Source organism: Pseudophryne corroboree, chromosome 2, assembly GCF_028390025.1.
Source record: "Pseudophryne corroboree isolate aPseCor3 chromosome 2, aPseCor3.hap2, whole genome shotgun sequence".
Lineage (NCBI taxonomy): Eukaryota > Metazoa > Chordata > Amphibia > Anura > Myobatrachidae > Pseudophryne > Pseudophryne corroboree.
In genome coordinates this window covers 544,737,729-544,763,641 of record NC_086445.1, presented here as the reverse complement: position 1 = coordinate 544,763,641, position 25,913 = coordinate 544,737,729, and the positions used below count along the sequence as shown (strand labels likewise).

The window sequence follows — 25,913 nt, the reverse complement described above, 5'->3', positions numbered from 1 at the left end:
CAAGTGTTTATGGTAGCACTCCAGCTCAAGAGATACAAAAGGTCTCTGCATATTTGACCTCTATATCAATGTAAAGACTTAGTGTTAAATTACTAAAGTGTTGAGTTTTTTATAAGTGGAGATGCTGCCCATGGCAACCAATCAGATTCCAGCTATCACTTTTTAGAAGGTGCTAAATTAATGATAAGTAGAATCTGATTGGTTGCCATGGGCAACATCTCCACATCTGAAAAACTCACAATTTAGTAAATTTACCTCTAAGGGCTCTATTCATGAAAATAATGCAATGACTAAGGAAAGTATCACTATATATCTCACCATCCTGGTGCAATATATTGTAATGTTTTATAGCCATTCAGGAACCTTACCCATCTGAAGATGGCCTCTGATAAATGGCCCGGATCTACACCTACCTTAATTTGTCTGAACCAGCTCCGGCATTGTTCTAAAAGGCATACACTTCATTTGGACAGAACTTACTACCTGCTCTAGATGGTATTGAGGACCCAGACCGCAGTATAATTGAGGACTCCGGCCTATACCTTTGCGCCTAGCGTAGGAGAGCGTTCCTCGGACAGTGAGCATTAAAAGGGATCTACCATTAGAGACTTATTGGTATAGACAAGAACTCTGTCCTGACTATTGCATAAAGCTATACAATAACCTTTTGGAACCGGAAGCAACATAGGAACGGACATACTGTATGCTAGAAGGACTGTTAATATACCACTTAACTCCAGTGGGTGAGAACTCTGCTCATTTTAGGAACTCCTATTATGTATTACTGATTTTAATATGTAATGATTGTTATTTTGCTATTTTAATATTTTCTTGAAATCTTTTATGACAATTGAGAAATAAATATACACACTTAAGCGCTGCTACAGTTTATTGTATTCTATTTGTGTAGGAGACTGACTATCTCCATATAGCAGCTGCTTACAAGAAACAAACCATGTCAGCGCCAGTGATACCCATTCAGTAGAAATTGCTAAATAGAACATGGCAAATCAGTTCGGAGCGACTCTCCTCCTGCCTGAGCCATTTTGACTGCAGTGCAGCCAGGTACCCGGAGAGTGGGGAGGAGATCCGGGGGTAGATGCGGCTGGGCCGGAGGGACAAAGTAGCATGTGCCTTTACAGTGAAACACATGTGCTGAAACATGATTAGTGGAGCCCAGCACAAGATCCACTGACTCGAGCAAAGGGGGTGGGACGATACCAGCATATCCAACTTCTGCCTTGGCAACATGGAGGAGGAAGGAATTGCTTCTGGAGATAAGAGGTACACCAGTCTGTGTGTATGTCTATCTATGTCTATATGTAACCCCTTATTTTTATGTATGTATGTGCATGTGTCTTTGTGTGACCCATGACTGTGTACGTGTGTGTATCTCTATGTATCCTTGCCTGGTGTGTGTATGTCTCTATATGTATGTATATGGAGAGTGACAGGGAGAGTGACAGCAGGGACAGTGACAGAGAGAGTGACAGCAGGGACAGGGAGAGTGACAGACAGAGTGACAGGGAGAGGGACAGCAGTGACAGAGGGACAGAGTGAAAGAGGGACATAGGGAACAGTACCTGTGGTCGGCGGCAGTGCAGAGGCTGTAGTCGGCGATGGGGAGGGGAAGGCCCTTGGCGGCAGTGCGGAGAAGGTCCTGGGCAGCAGCGGCGATAAGGAGGACATGGGCTGTGGTGATGCGGAGAAGAAGGCATGGGGCATCGTCCACTATTTGAAATATCCCTCATCCTAGCATTCACTGCGGCGGCAGCCAGCCAATGCGGAAGGAGAGGGACAGCTGCAGTAGCACCGCCACCAATTACATAGCGCTGCTGCGGCTCCCGAGTCCCCCTCCCTCATGCTCTTTCTCCCCTGCCCTGCCTCCAGAGCTGCTGCTCCTCTCCAGTCAGGTGGCTTGTAATGAGTTAGTTTGACTCATTATAATGCCACTGATGACTTTGCGGGCAGTTGTGCCCTCAGGGCGACTGCTGTGTGACAGGCACACATGGCAAACACGTAGTTATGGCTCTATGTTTATACTGCGGGTACTGTGTGATGTAATTTACATACTGGGGGTACTGTGTGACATAGGGCGGGATGTATTAACATACATCGCCGCTTCTCGCCGGTTACCGCAGCGATGTGGATCGCATATGTACTAACATATGCGATCAACATCGCGATGCGGTGACGGAGGCCCCCTGCGATACCTGTTAGGTGGTCTGCGGGGGGTCTCCGTCACCTCCCAGGGGTCCCCACACTGGCTAGACGCCGGGAAGCAGCAGCAGGCTGCCCCCGACGCCTCCTCCTCCCCCCTGCAGCCGGAAGGACGTCCGGCTGCATTGCTAGGGGGAGGAGGAGACTACCTTCCGGGTCCAGGGCTGCCTGGAGGAAGGTATGCCAGGGGGGAGGGGGGTTGGCGTCTTTGGCGAGTGTCGGCGGTGTCAGCGGGTTGCTGCGGTCGGCGAAAAGAAGCCCATAGGCTTCTATAGGGTATCGCCATCCAGAGATGGTGATACCCTGGACGCCGAAAACGCGGCGGTAGGGTGTTAGTAAATATGAAAATGCGGTAAAACCCCTGTGTTCGGGGGTTTTACCACATTTTTGCTTTAGTACATCCCGCCCATAGTGTGCCCAAAGGAGAACAACAAAAGGAGCTATCTATAATATGACTAAAGGGCCCTACAGACTCCACGACCCGCCGCTGAGCTGCCCGACCGCCGATACGGCAACCGGGTGGCGGGGGGAGTGAAGTTTCTTCACTCCCCCCGTCACCCGGCTCCATAGCAATGCATGCTAATATGGACGATATTGTCCATATTGGCCTGCATGTTTAAACGAGCTGGCACCAACGATGAATGAGCGCGGGGACACGCATCATTCATCGCTGGTGCCTACACACTGAAAGATATGAACGGTATCTCATTCATTAATGAACGAGAGTGTTCATATCTTTCACTGGTATCGACCAGTGTGTAGGGCTCATAAAGGAAGAGAGTGAGAGTATTGTTGAAGTAAAAAAGGTAATAGCAGATCATCTTAATAATTAGTTTTGCTCAGTATTCAGTACTGAAAGTGAGGGGAAGGGGCCATAGTTAAGTTGCAAGCACCGGACATTTTTCGGGTTTTGTGTTTTGGTTTTGGATTCGGTTCCGCGGCCGTGTTTTGGATTCGGACGCGTTTTGGCAAAACCTCCCTGAAAATTTTTTGTCGGATTCGGGTGTGTTTTGGATTTGGGTGTTTTTTTACAAAAAAAACTCAAAAACAGCTTAAATCATAGAATTTGGGGGTCATTTTTATCCCATAGTATTATTAACCTCAATAACCACAATTTCCACTCATTTCCAGTCTATTCTGAACACCTCACACCTCACAATATTACTTTTAGTGATGAGCGGGTTCGGTTCCTCGGAATCCGAACCCCCCCGAACTTCAGCCTTTTTACACGGGTCCGAGGCAGACTCGGATCTTCCCGCCTTGCTCGGTTAACCCGAGCGCGCCCGAACGTCATCATCCCGCTGTCGGATTCTCGCGAGACTCGGATTCTATATAAGGAGCCGCGCGTCGCCGCCATTTTCACACGTGCATTGAGATTGATAGGGAGAGGACGTGGCTGGCGTCCTCTCCGTTTAGAATAGAAATAGATAGAGAGTGAGAGTGAGACACTTGATTTACTGGAGCTTAGGAGTACTCAGAGAGTGCAGAGTTTACTAGTGACTGACCAGTGACCACCAGTGCAGTTTTATTATTATTTAATATAATCCGTTCTCTGCCTGAAAAAAAACGATACACAGTGACACAGTATACCATATCTGTGCTCAGCCTCAGTGTGCTGCATCATCTATGTATATCTGACTGTGCTGAGTGCTCACTGCTCACACAGCTTAATTGTGGGGGAGACTGGGGAGCAGTTATAGCAGGAGTACATTAACAGTGCACACTTTTGCTGCCAGAGTGCCACTGCCAGTGTGACTGACCAGTGACCACTGACCACCAGTATATTGTGATTGTCTGCCTGAAAAAGTTAAACACTCGTCGTGTGGTGTTTTTATTCTATAAACGCATTCTGCTGACAGTGTCCAGCAGGTCCGTCATTATATAATATATACCTGTCCGGCTGCAGTAGTGATATATATATATTTTTTATATCATTATCATCCAGTCTATATTAGCAGCAGACGCAGTACGGTAGTCCACGGCTGTAGCTACCTCTGTGTCGGCAGTCGCTCGTCCATCCATAATTGTATACCACCTACCTGTTGTGGTTTTTTTTTTTCTATCTTCTTGATACTAGTAGCTTACTTTAGGAGTCTGCAGTGCTGACAGTGTCCAGCAGGTCCGTCATTATATAATATATACCTGTCCGGCTGCAGTAGTGATATATATATATTTTTTATATCATTATCATCCAGTCTATATTAGCAGCAGACGTAGTACGGTAGTCCACGGCTGTAGCTACCTCTGTGTCGGCAGTTGCTCGTCCATCCATAAGTATACTAGTATCCATCCATCTCCATTGTTTACCTGAGGTGCCTTTTAGTTGTGCCTATTAAAATATGGAGAACAAAAATGTTGAGGTTCCAAAAATAGGGAAAGATCAAGATCGACTTCCACCTCGTGCTGAAGCTGCTGCCACTAGTCATGGCCGAGACGATGAAATGCCATCAACGTCGTCTGCCAAGGCCGATGCCCAATGTCATAGTACAGAGCATGTAAAATCCAAAACACCAAATATCAGTAAAAAAAGGACTCAAAAATCTAAAATAAAATTGTCGGAGGAGAAGCGTAAACTTGCCAATATGCCATTTACCACACGGAGTGGCAAGGAACGGCTGAGGCCCTGGCCTATGTTCATGGCTAGTGGTTCAGCTTCACATGAGGATGGAAGCACTCAGCCTCTCGCTAGAAAAATGAAAAGACTCAAGCTGGCAAAAGCACAGCAAAGAACTGTGCGTTCTTTGAAATCACAAATCCACAAGGAGAGTCCAATTGTGTCGTTTGCGATGCCTGACCTTCCCAACACTGGACGTGAAGAGCATGCGCCTTCCACCATTTGCACGCCCCCTGCAAGTGCTGGAAGGAGCACCCGCAGTCCAGTTCCTGATAGTCAGATTGAAGATGTCAGTGTTGAAGTACACCAGGATGAGGAGGATATGGGTGTTGCTGGCGCTGGGGAGGAAATTGACCAGGAGGATTCTGATGGTGAGGTGGTTTGTTTAAGTCAGGCACCCGGGGAGACACCTGTTGTCCGTGGGAGGAATAGGGCCATTGACATGCCTGGTGAAAATACCAAAAAAAATCAGCTCTTCGGTGTGGAAGTATTTCAACAGAAATGCGGACAACATTTGTCAAGCCGTGTGTTGCCTTTGTCAAGCTGTAATAAGTAGGGGTAAGGACGTTAACCACCTCGGAACATCCTCCCTTATACGTCACCTGCAGCGCATTCATCATAAGTCAGTGACAAGTTCAAAAACTTTGGGCGACAGCGGAAGCAGTCCACTGACCAGTAAATCCCTTCCTCTTGTAACCAAGCTCACGCAAACCACCCCACCAACTCCCTCAGTGTCAATTTCCTCCTTCCCCAGGAATGCCAATAGTCCTGCAGGCCATGTCACTGGCAATTCTGAAGAGTCCTCTCCTGCCTGGGATTCCTCCGATGCATCCTTGCGTGTAACGCCTACTGCTGCTGGCGCTGCTGTTGTTGCTGCTGGAAGTCGATGGTCATCCCAGAGGGGAAGTCGTAAGACCACTTTTACTACTTCCACCAAGCAATTGACTGTCCAACAGTCCTTTGCGAGGAAGATGAAATATCACAGCAGTCATCCTGCTGCAAAGCGGATAACTGAGGCCTTGGCATCCTGGGCGGTGAGAAACGTGGTTCCGGTATCCATCATTACTGCAGAGCCAACTAGAGACTTGTTGGAGGTACTGTGTCCCCGGTACCAAATACCATCTAGGTTCCATTTCTCTAGGCAGGCGATACCGAAAATGTACACAGACCTCAGAAAAAGACTCACCAGTGTCCTAAAAAATGCAGTTGTACCCAATGTCCACTTAACCACGGACATGTGGACAAGTGGAGCAGGGCAGGCTCAGGACTATATGACTGTGACAGCCCACTGGGTAGATGTATGGACTCCCGCCGCAAGAACAGCAGCGGCGGCACCAGTAGCAGCATCTCGCAAACGCCAACTCTTTCCTAGGCAGGCTACGCTTTGTATCACCGCTTTCCAGAATACGCACACAGCTGAAAACCTCTTACGGCAACTGAGGAAGATCATCGCGGAATGGCTTACCCCAATTGGACTCTCCTGTGGATTTGTGGCATCGGACAACGCCAGCAATATTGTGTGTGCATTAAATCTGGGCAAATTCCAGCACGTCCCATGTTTTGCACATACCTTGAATTTGGTGGTGCAGAATTATTTAAAAAACGAGAGGGGCGTGCAAGAGATGCTGTCGGTGGCCAGAAGAATTGCGGGACACTTTCGGCGTACAGGCACCACGTACAGAAGACTGGAGCACCACCAAAAACGCCTGAACCTGCCCTGCCATCATCTGAAGCAAGAAGTGGTAACGAGGTGGAATTCAACCCTCTATATGCTTCAGAGGTTGGAGGAGCAGCAAAAGGCCATTCAAGCCTATACAACTGAGCACGATATAGGAGGTGGAATGCACCTGTCTCAAGCGCAGTGGAGAATGATTTCAACGTTGTGCAAGGTTCTGCAACCTTTTGAACTTGCCACACGTGAAGTCAGTTCAGACACTGCCAGCCTGAGTCAGGTCATTCCCCTCATCAGGCTTTTGCAGAAGAAGCTGGAGACATTGAAGGAGGAGCTAACACAGAGCGATTCCGCTAGGCATGTGGAACTTGTGGATGGAGCCCTTAATTCGCTTAACAAGGATTCACGGGTGGTCAATCTGTTGAAATCAGAGCACTACATTTTGGCCACCGTGCTCGATCCTAGATTTAAAACCAATCTTGGATCTCTCTTTCCGGCAGACACAAGTCTGCTGGGGTTCAAAGAACTGCTGGTGACAAAATTGTCAAGTCAAGCGGAACGCGACCTGTCAACATCTCCTCCATCACATTCTCCCGCAACTGGGGGTGCGAGGAAAAGGCTCAGAATTCCGAGCCCACCCGCTGGCGGTGATGCAGGGCAGTCTGGAGCGACTGCTGATGCTGACATCTGGTCCGGACTGAAGGACCTGACAACGATTACGGACATGTCGTCTACTGTCACTGCATATGATTCTCTCCCCATTGAAAGAATGGTGGAGGATTATATGAGTGACCGCATCCAAGTAGGCACGTCAGACAGTCCGTACGTATACTGGCAGGAAAAAGAGGCAATTTGGAGGCCCTTGCACAAACTGGCTTTATTCTACCTAAGTTGCCCTCCCACAAGTGTGTACTCCGAAAGAGTGTTTAGTGCCGCCGCTCACCTTGTCAGCAATCGGCGTACGAGGTTACATCCAGAAAATGTGGAGAAGATGATGTTCATTAAAATGAATTATAATCAATTCCTCCGTGGAGACATTCACCAGCATCAATTGCCTCCACAAAGTACACAGGGAGCTGAGATGGTGGATTCCAGTGGGGACGAATTGATAATCTGTGAGGAGGGGGATGTACACGGTGATATATCGGAGGATGATGATGAGGTGGACATCTTGCCTCTGTAGAGCCAGTTTGTGCAAGGAGAGATTAATTGCTTCTTTTTTGGTGGGGGTCCAAACCAACCCGTCATTTCAGTCACAGTCGTGTGGCAGACCCTGTCACTGAAATGATGGGTTGGTTAAAGTGTGCATGTCCTGTTTATACAACATAAGGGTGGGTGGGAGGGCCCAAGGACAATTCCATCTTGCACCTCTTTTTTCTTTCATTTTTCTTTGCGTCATGTGCTGTTTGGGGGGTGTTTTTTGGAAGGGCCATCCTGCGTGACACTGCAGTGCCACTCCTAGATGGGCCAGGTGTTTGTGTCGGCCACTTGGGTCGCTTATCTTAGTCACACAGCTACCTCATTGCGCCTCTTTTTTTCTTTGCGTCATGTGCTGTTTGGGGGGTGTTTTTTGGAAGGGCCATCCTGCGTGACACTGCAGTGCCACTCCTAGATGGGCCAGGTGTTTGTGTCGGCCACTTGGGTCGCTTATCTTAGTCACACAGCTACCTCATTGCGCATCTTTTTTTTCTTCTTTGCGTCATGTGCTGTTTGGGGAGTAGTTTTTTGAAGGGCCATCCTGCGTGACACTGCAGTGCCACTCCTAGATGGGCCAGGTGTTTGTGTCGGCCACTAGGGTCGCTTAGCTTAGTCACACAGCTACCTCATTGCGCCTCTTTTTTTCTTTGCGTCATGTGCTGTTTGGGGGGTGTTTTTTGGAAGGGCCATCCTGCGTGACACTGCAGTGCCACTCCTAGATGGGCCAGGTGTTTGTGTCGGCCACTTGGGTCGCTTATCTTAGTCACACAGCTACCTCATTGCGCATCTTTTTTTTCTTCTTTGCGTCATGTGCTGTTTGGGGAGTAGTTTTTTGAAGGGCCATCCTGCGTGACACTGCAGTGCCACTCCTAGATGGGCCAGGTGTTTGTGTCGGCCACTAGGGTCGCTTAGCTTAGTCACACAGCTACCTCATTGCGCCTCTTTTTTTCTTTGCGTCATGTGCTGTTTGGGGGGTGTTTTTTGGAAGGGCCATCCTGCGTGACACTGCAGTGCCACTCCTAGATGGGCCAGGTGTTTGTGTCGGCCACTTGGGTCGCTTATCTTAGTCACACAGCTACCTCATTGCGCCTCTTTTTTTCTTTGCGTCATGTGCTGTTTGGGGGGTGTTTTTTGGAAGGGCCATCCTGCGTGACACTGCAGTGCCACTCCTAGATGGGCCAGGTGTTTGTGTCGGCCACTAGGGTCGCTTATCTTAGTCACACAGCTACCTCATTGCGCATCTTTTTTTTCTTCTTTGCGTCATGTGCTGTTTGGGGAGTAGTTTTTTGAAGGGCCATCCTGCGTGACACTGCAGTGCCACTCCTAGATGGGCCAGGTGTTTGTGTCGGCCACTAGGGTCGCTTAGCTTAGTCACACAGCTACCTCATTGCGCCTCTTTTTTTCTTTGCGTCATGTGCTGTTTGGGGGGTGTTTTTTGGAAGGGCCATCCTGCGTGACACTGCAGTGCCACTCCTGGATGGGCCAGGTGTTTGTGTCGGCCACTTGGGTCGCTTAGCTTAGCCACACAGCTACCTCATTGCACCTCTTTTTTTCTTTGCGTCATGTGCTGTTTGGGGAGTAGTTTTTTGAAGGGCCATCCTGCGTGACACTGCAGTGCCACTCCTAGATGGGCCAGGTGTTTGTGTCGGCCACTTGGGTCGCTGAGCTTAGTCATCCAGCGACCTCGGTGCAAATTTTAGGACTAAAAATAATATTGTGAGGTGTGAGGTGTTCAGAATAGACTGAAAATGAGTGGAAATTATGGTTATTGAGGTTAATAATACTTTGGGATCAAAATGACCACCAAATTCTATCATTTAAGCCGTTTTTTAGGGTTTTTTGAAAAAAACACCCGAATCCAAAACACACCCGAATCCGACAAAAAAAAATTCGGTGAGGTTTTGCCAAAACGCGTTCGAACCCAAAACACGGCCGCGGAACCGAACCCAAAACCAAAACACAAAACCCGAAAAATTTCCGGTGCTCATCACTAATTATTTTTAGTCCTAAAATTTGCACCGAGGTTGCTGGATGACTAAGCTAAGCTAAGCGACACAAGTGGCCGACACAAACACCTGGCCCATCTAGGAGTGGCACTGCAGTGTCAGACAGGATGGCACTTCAAAAAATAGTCCCCAAACAGCACATGATGCAAAGAAAAAAAGAGGTGCACCAAGGTCGCTGTGTGACTAAGCTAAGCGACCCAAGTGGCCGACACAAACACCTGGCCCATCTAGGAGTGGCACTGCAGTGTCAGACAGGATGGCAGATTTAAAAAATAGTCCCCAAACAGCACATGATGCAATGAAAAAAAGAGGTGCAATGAGGTAGCTGTGTGACTAAGCTAAGCGACCCAAGTGGCCGACACAAACACCTGGCCCATCTAGGAGTGGCACTGCAGTGTCAGACAGGATGGCAGATTTAAAAAATAGTCCCCAAACAGCACATGATGCAAAGAAAAAAGAGGTGCAATGAGGTAGCTGTGTGACTAAGCTAAGCGACCCAAGTGGCCGACACAAACACCTGGCCCATCTAGGAGTGGCACTGCAGTTTTCTAGCGAGAGGATGAGTGCTTCCATCCTCATGTGAATCTGAACCACTAGCCATGAACATAGGCCAGGGCCTCAGCCGTTCCTTGCCACTCCGTGTCGTAAATGGCATATTGGCAAGTTTACGCTTCTCCTCAGACGCTTTTAATTTAGATTTTTGGGTCATTTTACTGAACTTTTGTTTTTTGGATTTTACATGCTCTCTACTATGACATTGGGCATCGGCCTTGGCAGACGACGTTGATGGCATTTCATCGTCTCGGCCATGACTAGTGGCAGCAGCTTCAGCACGAGGTGGAAGTGGATCTTGATCTTTCCCTATTTTACCCTCCACATTTTTGTTCTCCATTTTTTAATGTGTGGAATTATATGCCAGTAATATATCAAAAGCAATGGCCTACTGTACCGTACTGCTATATATTATATACTGGTGGTCAGCAAAATTATGCACTGGCCTCCTACTACTGCGCACAACAACCAAAATGCACCACAGGTATGGATGGAAAGTATACTTGATGACACAGAGGTAGGTAGAGCAGTGGACTACTGTACCGTACTGCTATATATTATATACTGGTGGTCAGCAAAATTATGCACTGGCCTCCTACTACTGCGCACAACAACTAAAATGCACCACAGGTATGGATGGATAGTATACTTGACGACACAGAGGTAGGTAGAGCAGTGGACTACTGTACCGTACTGCTATATATTATATACTGGTGGTCAGCAAAATTATGCACTGTCCTCCTACTACTGCGTACAACAACTAAAATGCACCACAGGTATGGATGGATAGTATACTTGACGACACAGAGGTAGGTAGAGCAGTGGACTACTGTACCGTACTGCTATATATTATATACTGGTGGTCAGCAAAATTATGCACTGTCCTCCTACTACTGCGTACAACAACTAAAATGCACCACAGGTATGGATGGATAGTATACTTGACGACACAGAGGTAGGTAGAGCAGTGGACTACTGTACCGTACTGCTATATATTATATACTGGTGGTCAGCAAAATTATGCATTGTCCTCCTACTACTGCGCACAACAACTAAAATGCACCACAGGTATGGATGGATAGTATACTTGACGACACAGAGGTAGGTAGAGCAGTGGACTACTGTACCATACTGATATAATACTGGTGGTCACTGGTCAGGAAAATTCTGCACTGTCCTCCTACTATATACTACAATGCAGCACAGATATGGAGCGTTTTTCAGGCAGAGAACGTATAATACTGGTGGTCACTGGTCAGCAAAACTCTGCACTGTCCTCCTACTATATAATACTGGTGGTCCCCAGTCCCCACAATAAAGCACACTGAGCACAGATATTTGCAGCACACTGAGCACAGATATGGAGCGTTTTTCAGATATTTTCTGCACACTGAGCACAGATATTTGTAGCACACTGAGCACAGATATTTGCAGCACACTGAGCACAGATATTTGCAGCACACTGAACACAACTGAGAGAACGCTGCACACGTCCTCTCCCTATCATCTCCAATGCATGAGTGCAAATGGCGGCGACGCGCGGCTCCTTATATAGAATACGAATCTCGCGAAAATCCGACAGCGGGATGATGACGTTCGGGCGCGCTCGGGTTAACCGAGCAAGGCGGGAGGATCCGAGTCTGCCTCGGACCCGTGTAAAATGGGTGAAGTTCGGGGGGGGAGGGGGGGTTCGGATTACGAGGAACCGAACCCACTCATCTCTAAAGTATATGCATAAAAATGAGGTATATACAAGTACATTTACAGAGGAGAAAGTCCTAACTGAACTCTCAAACGTGAAAGTGAATACATCAATGGACCCAGAATGTGTACATTCAAGAATACTAAAAGATCCTAAAGGGGTGCTGGTAGCACCATTGAGAAAATTACTGGACCAGTCACTAGCTACAGGAATAATTCCAGAGGACTGGAAAAGAGCAAATGCCTCAGTAGCAGAGAAAGTGATGGAAAAAAACACTCTTAAAAGAAAGTTGCAGAATATCTTAAATCCAGCAATTTACAGGATCCCGCGCAGCACACAGAGGTGGAAGGTAAGGGGAGAGTACATGTCACACAAATCTTACTGACTTTTTAGACAAGATAACTAAGGTAATACACCAGGAGCAGGGGCTGGCTAGCAACATTTAGCCTCGGGAGCAAATTAAATTAAGTGGCCCCAGCTTCTCTATCAGCGCATGGCAATGGTAAAATGGATGTGGCAGATTAAAAAAAACTGCAGGTGTGGTTTATCTAATGGGAAATCACTTTAAATGTGTAGTGAAATATCATAAAAATCATTATGTCTAAGAACAATACATCTCCTACCAGCCCTGTGTGACAAACAGAAACTATTCTAATAACACATAGGAAACAATAGGCCTAATTCCGATGTGGATGGAGTGGCTGTCACTTCTTTGGAAGCAGCAGTGCTGGCGCTGTATGGTAATGCAGCAGGAGGCATCTATTACAAGCAGACTGCTCCTGCTGCAGTAGTGATCCAACCTCTGTACTAAGACGCAGGCATCGGATCACTGACTCCCCATTGGACAGCTTGCAGAGATTTCTGGCCTCTTCTCTACACCTATACAGCAGTGATATACCTCCATTATTTGAAACTGAGGGTGCTGCCACCCCTCCCCACCCCAAAATGGCAGCAGAGTGTCTATCACTGACAATTAGGTTCAATAAAAACAGTCATGTAAAATTGGCACAGGTGCATAGTACCAGTGCTTACTTGCCTACTCTCCCGGAAGTTATGGGAGGCTGCCGAATTTTGGGGTAGCCCCCCGCACCCTCGGAAGAGCAGGCAGATCTTCCGCATCTTGCCTGCACACTAATGAAGCGGGCAGGATGAAGAGATAATCTCTGGAATTCTTGGGTCTGTGGGGTGGAAGAGGGGCTAAAATGATGCAAATCACCAAGCCCCGCCCCCTGACATTCCCTGCTGCATCTCCTCTCTGGGCTTCTCATGGAGAGGAGGTATCAAAAGTAGGTAAGTATGTACCAGTGTACACAGGGTGAGGGCATAGGGGGATGCATTATGTCAGTGGGCACAGGTGGGGCTGCATAGTACCAGTGTACACCGGGTGGGGGCGCAGGGTGTCTGCATAGTACCAGTGTACACAGAGTGGGGTCAGTGGGTGGCTGCACAGTGTCAGTGTACATGGGGGTAGAGCCTTACAGTGGCAGTGTCTACAATGTGGGGGCAGAGGTGGAGCTATACAGTACAATACCAGTGTACTAGTTTTTACCTGCTTTAGGAGGACATTTACTAAACAGTGATAAGAGCGGAGAAGTGAGCCAGTAAAGAAGTTGCGCCATCATCCAATCAGCAGCTCTGTATAATTTTATAGTATGCAAATTATAGATGTTACTTCAGTGCTGATTGGTTGCCATGGGCAACTCCTCCACTGGCTCACTTCTCCGCCCTTATCACTGCTTAGTAAATGTCCCCCTTAGTTTGCAGACAGCTACTGACTCCCAATACAATCTCTCCAGAGGTGAAGCAGGCCTAGAAGTTCACTCTTCACTGCAGGAAGCTCACATAGCACCATTCTAGACTGCTCCTAACTGTACTGGTCTCTGCCGCCAACCCCCCCTCCTCCCTTCCCTTCCCCTCCTTTCCTCATACATACTCCAGCAGAGGGAAGAGCAGCCCAACTCCTCCAATAATCCCAACCCCTTTATCCGCTCTCCAGCCCCTAGGGTCCAGGGACATGATACCTAGCTCTCCATTGGTCAGCAGTGGTCATTTGATTGATGAACTAGGTAGACTGGAGGAATGGTCAAGAGTGTGACAACTATTGTTGCAGCTCAAAAATCCAAAGACTACATATAGTACAGGTTGAGTCTCCCTTATCCAAAATGCTTGGGACCAGAGGTATTTTGGATATGGGATTTTTCCGTATTTTGGAATAATTGCATACCATAATGAGATATCATGGTGATGGGACCTAAATCTAAGCACAGAATGCATTTATGTTTCATATACACCTTCTACACACAGCCTGAAGGTAATTTTAGCCAATATTTTTTATAACTTTGTGCATTAAACAAAGTGTGTCTGCATTCACACAATTCATTTATGTTTCATATACACACAGCCTGAAGGTCATTTAATACAATATTTTTAATAACTTTGTGTATTAAACAAAGTTTGTGTACATTGAGCCATCAAAAAACAAAGGTTTCACTATCTCACTCTCCCTCAAAAAAGTCCGTATTTCGGAATATTCCGTATTTCGGAATATTTGGATATGGGATACTCAACCTGTATTAATCAGTGCTTAAAGCGGTCTTATGCTGGGTACACACTGGCAGATATATTGGCCAATCAGTTGGTTGTCCAATATATCTTTTGCTGATCTGCAGGTGTGTACAAGCAATATGTCTGTGAAAGACGTCTTTCACAGATATATTGCATCTACTGTGCGACACAGCAGATGACCAATATATCTGCAGATATATTAGTGCATCTTTCAGTGTGTATGAACAATCCCCATCTGCATATATAGCTGCAGATAGATTTAACAGCAGATATATCTTTAAGATAAATTGGTGCATCTTCCTGTGTGTATGAACAACCACCATCTGCAGATATATCTGCAGATCGATTGTACTGCAGATATATCTGCCAGTGTGTACCCAGCTTTAGAGAGGTGGTGGTACTCACCCCCCCAGCCCCTCCCTTGTGGTTGTTACATCACTAACCCCTCCCCTTCTTTCCCACCCAGCAGATGCCACGCCCATAGTCCCTCCCCTTCTTGCCCACCTTGGAAAACTTTAATCTGCTGTTCCACTGAGGGCTGAAACACACACGCCGGCTTTTGCCGGCCGGGAAAAAGCCGGATAGCTTTTTCCTGTGCCGGTATTGTAGTTAACAGTGTGAGGGGTAGGGTCCTTTCACACTGCACGGCCCGGCTGCCGGAAATATCCACTGGAAGGTCCGGCTGCCGTGCCGGGGCCGTGCCGTCTTTGTAGGCAGTGGACCGTGTGTGTGAAGGGGAGCTTTCACAGACAACGGGGTTTTTTTAAAGCCGTGTCTGCTGCTGCGCATGCGCTCAGCATTACACACGACTCAAAGCCGTTGTGTTTGAAAGACTCTGCCGGATGGCAAAAAGACGGACAAAGTTTATCCGTCTTTTTGCCATCCGGGGAAAACCGGGTAGTGTGTTTCAGCCCTCAGTCTCTCCATTGGCTGCCTGTAGTTTACCAATTTCCATATAAAATACTTCTGAAACAATTCTATGAACAGAACTACACCAACATACATCTCTTCCCTTATCTCACATTATCTCCCAAATCGCCCATCCGTTCTGCACAAGATCTGCGTATCTCACACAAGCATTACCTGCTCCCAGTTGCAGTTAAAGGATTTTTTTCATGCACCACCCACTCTGTGTGATGCTCTTCCATTCACAAGACTTTCCTCTAGTCTCCAAACCTATAAGCGTTCTAAAATTCACATCTTCAGGCAGTTTATCATTTTCCAGAGCCACCAACATAACGTCCACAAACTATTCTACCCAAATTACCTTCTACACAGTCCACATATACCTTTTCATATTTTCTCTTTCCACACATCTTGCTGACCACAGGCTGTGTAACAGCCCACCAAAAACCTCTGAATCTGGCTAGACTTCTTTTACGTGGAGGTCAGATCTAGGCTGAAGCAACAGGGGGAGTGCCCCCAACGCACCCGGCCAACAGCTCCCCCTCCCCAGCATATATAATCCCTCACATAGCTCCCCCACCCCAGCACATATAATCCCTCACACAGCTCCCCCCACCCCAGCACATATAATCTCACACACAGATCTCCAACCCAGCATATATAATCTCACACACAGCTCCCCAACACAGCATATATAATCTCACACACAGCTCCCCCACCACAACATATATAATCTCACACACAGCTCCCCCACCACAACACATATCTCACACACAGCTCCCCCACCCTAGCATATATAATCCCACACACAGCTCCCCCCAGCACATGTAATTCTGCACACAGCTCCCCCGAGCACATGTAATCCTGCACACAGCTTCCCCCAGCACATGTAACCCCACATTCAGCTCCCCCCCACAGCACATCTAACCCCACATACAGCCCCCCAAGCACATGTAAATCCACACAGTTTCCCCCATCACATGTAATTCTGTACACAGCTTCCCCCCAGCACATGTAACCCCGCACACAGCTTCCCCCCAGCACATGAAACCCCACATTCAGCTCCCCCCCACAGCACATGTAACGCCACATACAGCCCCCCCAAGCACATGTAAATCTACACAGTTTCCCCCATCACATGTAATCCTGCACACAGCTTCCCCCCAGCACATGTAACCCCGCACACAGCTTCCCCCCAGCACATGTAACCCCACATTCAGCTCCCCCCCAGCACATGTAAATCCACACAGTTTCCCCCATCACATGTAATTCTGCACACAGCTTCCCCCCAGCACATGTAACCCCGCACACAGCTTCCCCCCAGCACATGTAACCCCACATTCAGCTCCCCCCCAGCACATGTAACCCCACATTCAGCTCCCCCCCAGCACATGTAACCCCACATACAGCCCCCCCCCAGCACATGTAACCCCAGACACGGCTCCCCCCCAGAACATTTAATCCCACACACAGCCCCCCCAGCACATGTAACCCCACATACAGCTCCCCCCCCCAAAGCACATGTAACCCAACACACAGCTCCTCCTCCAGCACATGTAACCCCACATACAGCTCCCCCCCCCCTTCCCCACAGCACATGTAACCCCGGACACAGCTCCCCCTTATGTGGCTCACCCATGCAGGTCTTTCCTACCTCTTTCGCTACTTGCCCAGTCATTGATAGCCTCTAACAGTGTCCGCATGGGTCCTCCGCTCCTTGGCCCTCATTCCGAGTTGTTCGCTCGGTAAAAATCTTCGCATCGCAGCGATTTTCCGCTTAATACGCATGCGCAATGTTCGCACTGCGACTGCGCCAAGTAAATTTGCTATGCACTTAGGAATTTTACTCACGGCTTTTTCATCGGTCTGGCGATCGTAATGTGATTGACAGGAAATGGGTGTTACTGGGCGGAAACAGGCCGTTTTATGGGCGTGTGGGAAAAAACGCTACCGTTTCCGGAAAAAACGCAGGAGTGGCCGGAGAAACGGAGGAGTGTCTGGGCGAACGCTGGGAGTGTTTGTGACGTCAAACCAGGAACGACAAGCAGTGAACTGATCGCAGATGCCGAGTAAGTCTGGAGCTACTCAGAAACTGCTACGAGGTGTGTAATCGCAATATTGCGAATACATCGGTCGCAATTTTAAGATGCTAAGATTCACTCCCAGTAGTGAGCAAATCTGCTAAAATCCGCTTGCGAGCGAACAACTCGGAATGAGGGCCCTTGTCTTGAACATTGCGCCAGCAGCTCCTACCCTTTACACGGCAGGAGAGACGGATGTGAGAGGACGCCCTGCGTGTCTCATTCCTGCTGCCAGCGCGAGAGGGACAAGCGGAGGCGGGGCTAAAGGAGACACTGTGCTTACCCGTCCACCTCCTCTATTAACGTAGGAGGCGCAGCGCAGCACATTGGGGACGACGCTCGGACCAATCAGATGGCACTGCCTAGCCCTGCACAGAGTCCTGTGGCCGGACAATAAGTGGGCTGGAGGTGGCGGAACTCGTTCCGCCTCCCAATACAACTGACGGAACGCAGTTCAGCCCCGTTCCGGCCCACTTTAACCCCCGGTATTAATGGCATTATATGAAAACTACTGAGGAGGAAAGGGATCTCGGAGTCACTATTTCAGGTGACTTAAAAAAAAGCAGGTAAGCAATGTAACAAAGCAATGAGGAAGACTTGTCAAATGCTTAGTTGCATAGGGAGAGGAATCAGCAGCAGAAAGAAAGAAGTAATAATGCCACTGTATAGGTCGTTACAAATACATATGCATACCTCCCATATGTCCTGATTTTCGCGGGACAGTCCCGTTTTTTGGGGACTGTCTCGCTGTCCCACCCGTGGGCCGCAGTGTCCCGCGGTCGGGGGGGGGGGGGGGGAGGGGGCATTGGGAGGCTCATGCACTCGCTGCCCTGCTTAGCAGAGCAGCGTTGAATAGCACAGAGCCTATTCACTTGAGTCAAAGGCATGCCCCCTCAGTGACGAAAACTGGGCCTGGCTAGCGATCGTGGGTCCTCCGCGAAACCACACCCCTTTTCTTAGGCCACACCCATTTTTACGGGAGCCACGCATGTGTCCTGCTTTAGAAAAATGAAAAGTTGGGAGGTATGCATATGTAACCCTGGTGTAATGGATGGGTTACTGTGAACTAACAGAGTGTGCCTCCACCCGAGCTATTTGGATGTGTATAGTTCCAGGCGAGCTTGGGAACGCCTCAAAAGGAGATATGTTGTCAATCCCACTCCTTTCTATCTAATATATTTATGTCCCTTAAAGGACCCACGTAGGGTGACCAGGTGACTAATGGAATGAGTTTTTTTTATGTTTCCTTTCAGGTTCCAACTCCAATAAGAAAGACAACCCCACGGGTAAGTATATGGGTGTTTACTTGTTATCAATCAACTAAATATATTAAAAGTTACAAATCATACCTTTCATTTCCTTAGAAGGTAGTCATCAGGATGAGTCGTTCGTCACATTAATAATCTCCTATACAGAACATAACTGCATGCAATACAAAAAACTTAACCATTCAATAGTCCAGAAGACTATTGACCCGGGTTGGTAAAAATTACACTAAACGGTACTTATAGCTTATATCATACCAATTATACAATGGTGCACCATCAGCTAGCTACCCAATAACCGCCTAACCATTGAATAGTACTTTGACTTTCTTCACTATCAGTCTGATACCCCTGGAAAAGTCAAGAGAGGAGTAGGGTACCTAATCCACTTTAGGGGTTCTGCTGGGAATTATTTTCTGAGGGACGCTCCAGGGTCCTGGTAGTTCCCTTTCAAAGTATGGAGTGAATGGGCGTCAGTCTTTTGTTTTAATTGGGTAAGTAGGTATATAATTTTCCCTCCACTTAGGATCTGGGAGAGTTTTGATACAGGGTTGTAGATAGGATACAATGTTATCTGGTCTTCTCTCTTAGAGGATATTAGAGGATATTTAGTCACAGTGTGACCCTAGTGGTGGATGTAACGGTAATAGTCTATTAGCCGTGCCGGGCTGTGTTACTTCAGGTATTCTCTTGCAAATTACAGTGACTACTGTGAGTATTAGTGAGGCTATTTAAGTATCCACAAGTATCTCCTGCCTCATATCCAGTTAGGTAAGGTAGTGAAATAAATTGCTAGGAATGTTGCAGCTTTCATTTACTGTGATGCCTCTGAATACTGTATCCTGGCCTGCTCACCCGTAGTAAGCCTACGCACTCTGATCTTCCTTCAGATGGTTAATTGTCCACTACCTATAGCTGAATGATTTACCACCCGTGTGTAAGAGAGGTCGTCTAATCAATAGGGGTGTATACTTGGCCAGTTTGCTTTTATTAGTTGAACAATATAATGATAGCCATTGAAGAAAGAATGGTAGCGAGGATGCTGTTTGCTGACCCTCTGAGGCACTGCCTATGCCGTATCTGCCTTACTGTGATCTCGCCTGCTGAGTGTAGGGGCAGTGCATGGGATCAGTACACTTATGGTATATGATTGCCCAAACACTCCAGGAGGCTCTCTCTAGTCCTCCCCCGACTCCTCCTCCTTTTATCCGAGGGAGGTGGCCCCTCCTCCAGATGCTGTCAGAGAGGTCCCCGCTCCTCCGCTGCGCTGATCGGGAAAGCCACTGATGACCGCCTCTCCGGACTGTACACTGCCACCACCCCCGGGTGGGAGCCTCCTCTATTCCGCGTGGCTCCGAGCCTGTCTGCCCGCAGCGGTCACTCCACCGCCAGTCAGGTAATCACCGGGCCGGGGAATCCCTCCCGTCTCCTCTCACTCGCAATCACTGGTGCTCCCGGCTGCTCGGCGAAGGGGTCCGTCCCGTCAGCCCGATCTCTGCGTCTCTCTCTGCTGCGTCACCCTTCCTCCTCCTCTTCCAGGGGGGTAACCATCTCCTTCCTCGTGCACTACTCGAATTCTTTCTAGCATGCGGGCACTCACTTTCTTGGCACGAGGGCTTCTGGAAAAGTCTCTCTATACCCTCCGGTGCCAGTGTAATCCATCTGATCCCCTAATCCACTGTCCCGGGTGATAGGGTCACCATCCCGCACCCACATATATAAATACGCTTATTCACAATTTATTTACTACATACATGCTCTATATAACTCATATTTTTACACTATATTTACAACTATTGTAAAGTATATCCCTGTTAAGAACTCTAATACCTTAACCCCATTGATCATATAAACTATGGGGCTACACATATGTTTTACCGGCCGTCCACCAGTATGCCGGCAGCGGGGCGAGCGCTAGAAAGCCCCTTGTGGGCACTGTGACTCGCTGCACTTGTCACAGGTTCCTGTGGCGCCGGTATTCCAGCAGCAGCATTTCACTGCCTGTCAGGATTCCAGCGTCGGCATTGTGACTGCTGGGATCCCGATAGGCGGTCTCCTGATTACCTCCCGGTCATCGGTATGGTCTCATCTAGAATACTGTGTACAGTCCTGGAGGCTGTATTTCCAGAAGGACAAATTTGTTCACATTAAAGAAGTAATATTAGTGTGTGATAGAAATAAGACATAGAAGAGGACTACAATCAAATCTGTAACAAATTGCAGTACACTGACCGGAGCGCACAGCGGAGGCTCCAAGCGGCTGCACAGACTGCAGGGTGCCTGGCTGGAGCATCCAAAGAACACTCCAGGTGGCACTACAGCCAGGGCTGTCTTAACAGCAGTGTAGGCCCCTGGGCACAGCAATGCACTGGGCCCCCTACCCATCCTCCAGCGGTAGGGGTGGGGGGTGCTATCAGCGGCAGCTTTGATGTCGCGCGGGCGGTAGGGGGTGTTCTATCTTCCGCTCAGCATTTAGGACCTGGAGCAGTTAATTTCTACTAATCACTCCTTTACTGCACAGATGGGTCTAAACTGTAGAAGGGGGCATTGGGCTGAATGAAGAAGCCCTGGTACATGACTTCCAGGGTGGTAGGGGGTGTTTAAAATGTAGGGGAGGGGTGGATAGCGGAGTGGGCTTAATATTTATCATTTTCCGGTGGGAGGGCAGTTTGCTTGACTGCAGATATCTCAAGTTTCTGAAAATATATTTCTTAGCTTTGAATGGGATAAAAACCTAGAGAGAGTCCCACCATTCAGAAGGTTCTGGGGACTTGGGGATCAGAGTTCAGGAGCCAGAGCAATTCACCAATGAAAATCTAAAACTGCATATTAGGTGTGTGGAGCTGGAGCAGGGACCATCTGCTGGAAGGCTGATATCTCTGGTTCTGGGCATAGTAGAGACAAGCTGCCAGTATCCACCAAAAGGGGAGAGTCCCAGCTTTTGGATTAAGTCAGACAGAACCCGAGATATCTGGCTGGGAAGAGCAATTAACAGGCTTGAATTGGGACCACTGCTTTCAAGTCGGATATCTCCGGTTCCCCGGGGCCGATTTTCAAAAATCTGGTACCCCTGGAAAGAGGGGACCCTAAGCTATCAGCATAGGGCCCTTATACTCCTGGGGCCCTTGGGCAAGAGCCCATTGAGCCCATACGAAAAGACGGCCCTGACTACAGCAGCAATCCATGCAGTGGATAAACCTAGTATGTACCCGATAAGTGGTGAGATGTATCGCATCATGGATGCAATGCTTAGTACATCTTACCCTAAGTGTTATGCCACTAGGCTAAGGGGTATATATACTAAAATGCGGGTTTATAGAAGTGGAGATGTTGCCCACAGCAACCAATCAGTTCTACTTATCATTTATTTAGCACCTTCTAGAAAATAATAGCTAGAAAGTGATTGGTTGCTATGGGTAACATCACCACTTAAACCTACACTTTAGTAAATATACTCCTCCACATAAACCCGCACTTTAGTAAATATACTCCTAAGTATTTATTTATTTTTATTTTTTCTGACACACCTCACAGTTTGGAAACAAATGAGCATTGCAGAACTAATAAACACATACATAAATATTTAATGCCTTTGCAGTCTGTGATGGAATTAAGGCGTGTTCCAATGTTATGATATATGCAAGAATGCAGTTCCCTAAATGTGACTGATGAACTTTCTACCAAATTCCTCTACAGAACCTGTTGAACATGTCGCTTTGCTAAATGTGTCAGTAACAAAAGCCATATATGTATTGTGATGAGTTAACCTAAACAAAAATAAGAATTTACTTACCGACAATTCTATTTCTCGTAGTCCGTAGTGGATGCTGGGGACTCCGTAAGGACCATGGGGAATAGCGGCTCCGCAGGAGACTGGGCACAAAAGTAAAGCTTTAGAACTACCTGGTGTGCACTGGCTCCTCCCCCTATGACCCTCCTCCAAGCCTCAGTTAGGATACTGTGCCCGGACGAGCGTACACAATAAGGAAGGATTTTGAATCCCGGGCAAGACTCATACCAGCCACACCAATCACACCGTATAACTCGTGATCTAAACCCAGTTAACAGCATGATAACAGAGGAGCCTCTAGAAAAGATGGCTCACTACAGCAATAACCCGATTTTTTGGTAACAATAACTATGTACCAGTATTGCAGACAATCCGCACTTGGGATGGGCGCCCAGCATCCACTACGGACTACGAGAAATAGAATTATCGGTAAGTAAATTCTTATTTTCTCTAACGTCCTAAGTGGATGCTGGGGACTCCGTAAGGACCATGGGGATTATACCAAAGCTCCCAAACGGGCGGGAGAGTGCGGATGACTCTGCAGCACCAAATGAGAGAACTCCAGGTCCTCCTCAGCCAGGGTATCAATTTTGTAGAATTTTACAAACGTATTTGCTCCTGACCAAGTAGCTGCTCGGCAAAGTTGTAAAGCCGAGACCCCTCGGGCAGCCGCCCAAGATGAGCCCACCTTCCTTGTGGAGTGGGCATTTACAGATTTTTGGCTGTGGCAGGCCTGCCACAGAATGTGCAAGCTGAATTGTACTACAAATCCAACGAGCAATAGTCTGCTTAGAAGCAGGAGCACCCAGCTTGTTGGGTGCATACAGGATAAACAGCGAGTCAGATTTTCTGACTCCAGCCGTCCTGGAAACATATATTTTCAGGGCCCTGACAACGTCTAGCAACTTGGAGTCCTCCAAGTCCCTAGTAGCCGCAGGCACCACAATAGGTTGGTTCAGGTGAAACGCTGAAACCACCTTAGGGAGAAACTGAGGACGAGTCCTCAATTCCGCCCTGTCCGAATGGAAAATCAGATAAGGGCTTTTACAGGATAAAGCCGCCAATTCTGACACGCGTCTGGCCCAGGCCAGGGCCAACAGCATGACCACTTTCCATGTGAGATATTTTAACTCCACAGATTTAAGTGGTTCAAACCAATGTGACTTTTGGAACCCAAAAACTACATTGAGATCCCAAAGTGCCACTGGAGGCACAAAAGGAGGCTGTATATGCAGTACCCCTTTTACAAACGTCTGAACTTCAGGGACTGAAGCTAGTTCTTTTTGGAAGAAAATTGACAGGGCCGAAATTTGAACCTTAATGGACCCCAATTTCAGGCCCATAGACACTCTTGTTTGCAGGAAATGTAGGAATCGACCCAGTTGAATTTCCTCCGTCGGGCCTTACTGGCCTCGCACCACGCAACATATTTTCGCCAAATGCGGTGATAATGTTTTGCGGTTACATCCTTCCTGGCTTTGATCAGGATAGGGATGACTTCATCCGGAATGCCTTTTTTCCTTCAGGATCCGGCGTTCAACCGCCATGCCGTCAAACGCAGCCGCGGTAAGTCTTGGAACAGACAGGGTCCTTGCTGGAGCAGGTCCCTTCTTAGAGGTAGAGGCCACGGATCCTCCGTGAGCATCTCTTGAAGTTCCGGTTACCAAGTCCTTCTTGGCCAATCCGGAGCCACGAATATAGTGCTTACTCCTCTCCATCTTATCAATCTCAGTACCTTGGGTATGAGAGGCAGAGGAGGGAACACATACACTGACTGGTACACCCACGGTGTTACCAGAGCGTCTACAGCTATTGCCTGAGGGTCCCTTGACCTGGCGCAATACCTGTCGAGTTTTTCCCAACGGTTTATAATCATGTGGAAGACTTCTGGGTGAAGTCTCCACTCTCCCGGGTGGAGGTCGTGTCTGCTGAGGAAGTCTGCTTCCCTGTTGTCCACTCCCGGAATGAATACTGCTGACAGTGCTATCACATGATTTTCCGCCCAGCGAAGAATCCTTGCAGCTTCTGCCATTGCCCTCCTGCTTCTTGTGCCACCCTGTCTGTTTACGTGGGTGACTACCGTGATGTTGTCCGACTGGATCAACACCGGCTGACCTTGAAGCAGAGGTCTTGCTAAGCTTAGAGCATTGTAAATGGCCCTTAGCTTCAGGATATTTATGTGAAGTGATGTCTCCAGGCTTGACCATAAGCCCTGGAAATTCCTTCCCTGTGTGACTGCTCCCCAGCCTCGCAGGCTGGCATCCGTGGTCACCAGGACCCAGTCCTGAATGCCGAATCTGCGGCCCTCTAGAAGATGAGCGCTCTGCAACCACCACAGGAGGGACACCCTTGTCCTTGGTGACAGGGTTATCCGCTGATGCATCTGAAGATGCGACCCGGACCATTTGTCCAGCAGGTCCCACTGGAAAGTTCTTGCGTGGAATCTGCCGAATGGGATTGCTTCATAGGAAGCCACCATTTTACCCAGAACCTTTGTGCATTGATGCACTGAGAGTTGGCTCGGTTTTAGGAGGTTCCTGACTAGCTCGGATAACTCCCTGGCTTTCTCCTCCGGGAGAAACACCTTTTTCTGGACTGTGTCCAGGATCATCCCTAGGAACAGAAGACGAGTCGTCGGAACCAGCTGCGATTTTGGAATATTGAGAATCCAATCGTGCTGCCGCAACACTACCTGAGATAGTGCTACACCGACCTCCAACTGTTCCCTGGATCTTACCCTTATCAGGGAATCGTCCAAGTAAGGGATAACTAAAATTCCCTTCCTTCGAAGGAATATCATCATTTCGGCCATTACCTTGGTAAAGACCCGGGGTGCCGTGGACCATCCATACGGCAGCGTCTGAACTGATAGTGACAGTTCTGTACCATAAACCTGAGGTACCCTTGGTGAGAAGGGTAAATTGGGACATGAAGGTAAGCATCCTTGATGTCCCGAGACATCATGTAGTCCCCTTCTTGAGTGACTCAATCTTGAATTTGAACCTCTGTATGTAAGTGTTCAAAGATTTTAGATTTAGAATCGGTCTCACCGAGCCGTCCGGCTTCGGTACCACAACAGTGTGGAATAATACCCCGTTCCCTGTTGCAGGAGGGGTACCTTGATTATCACCTGCTGGGAATACAGCTTGTGAATGGCTTCCAAAACTGTCTCCCTGTCAGAAGGAGACATCGGTAAAGCCGACTTTAGGAAACGGCGAGGGGGAGACGTCTCGAATTCCAATTTGTACCCCTGAGATATCACCTGAAGGATCCAGGGGTCTACTTGCGAGTGAGCCCACTGCGCGCTGAAATTCATTGAGACGGGCCCCCCACCGTGCCTGAT

At 48.2% G+C, this 25,913-nt stretch overlaps 1 protein-coding gene across 2 annotated transcripts in view; it reads right to left on the bottom strand.

Moving 5' to 3' along the window:
• The window catches only part of MYOM3 (myomesin 3), a 357,638-nt gene that overhangs the window by 186,618 nt on the left and 145,107 nt on the right, over window positions 1–25,913 (bottom strand). The window lies entirely within an intron of this gene.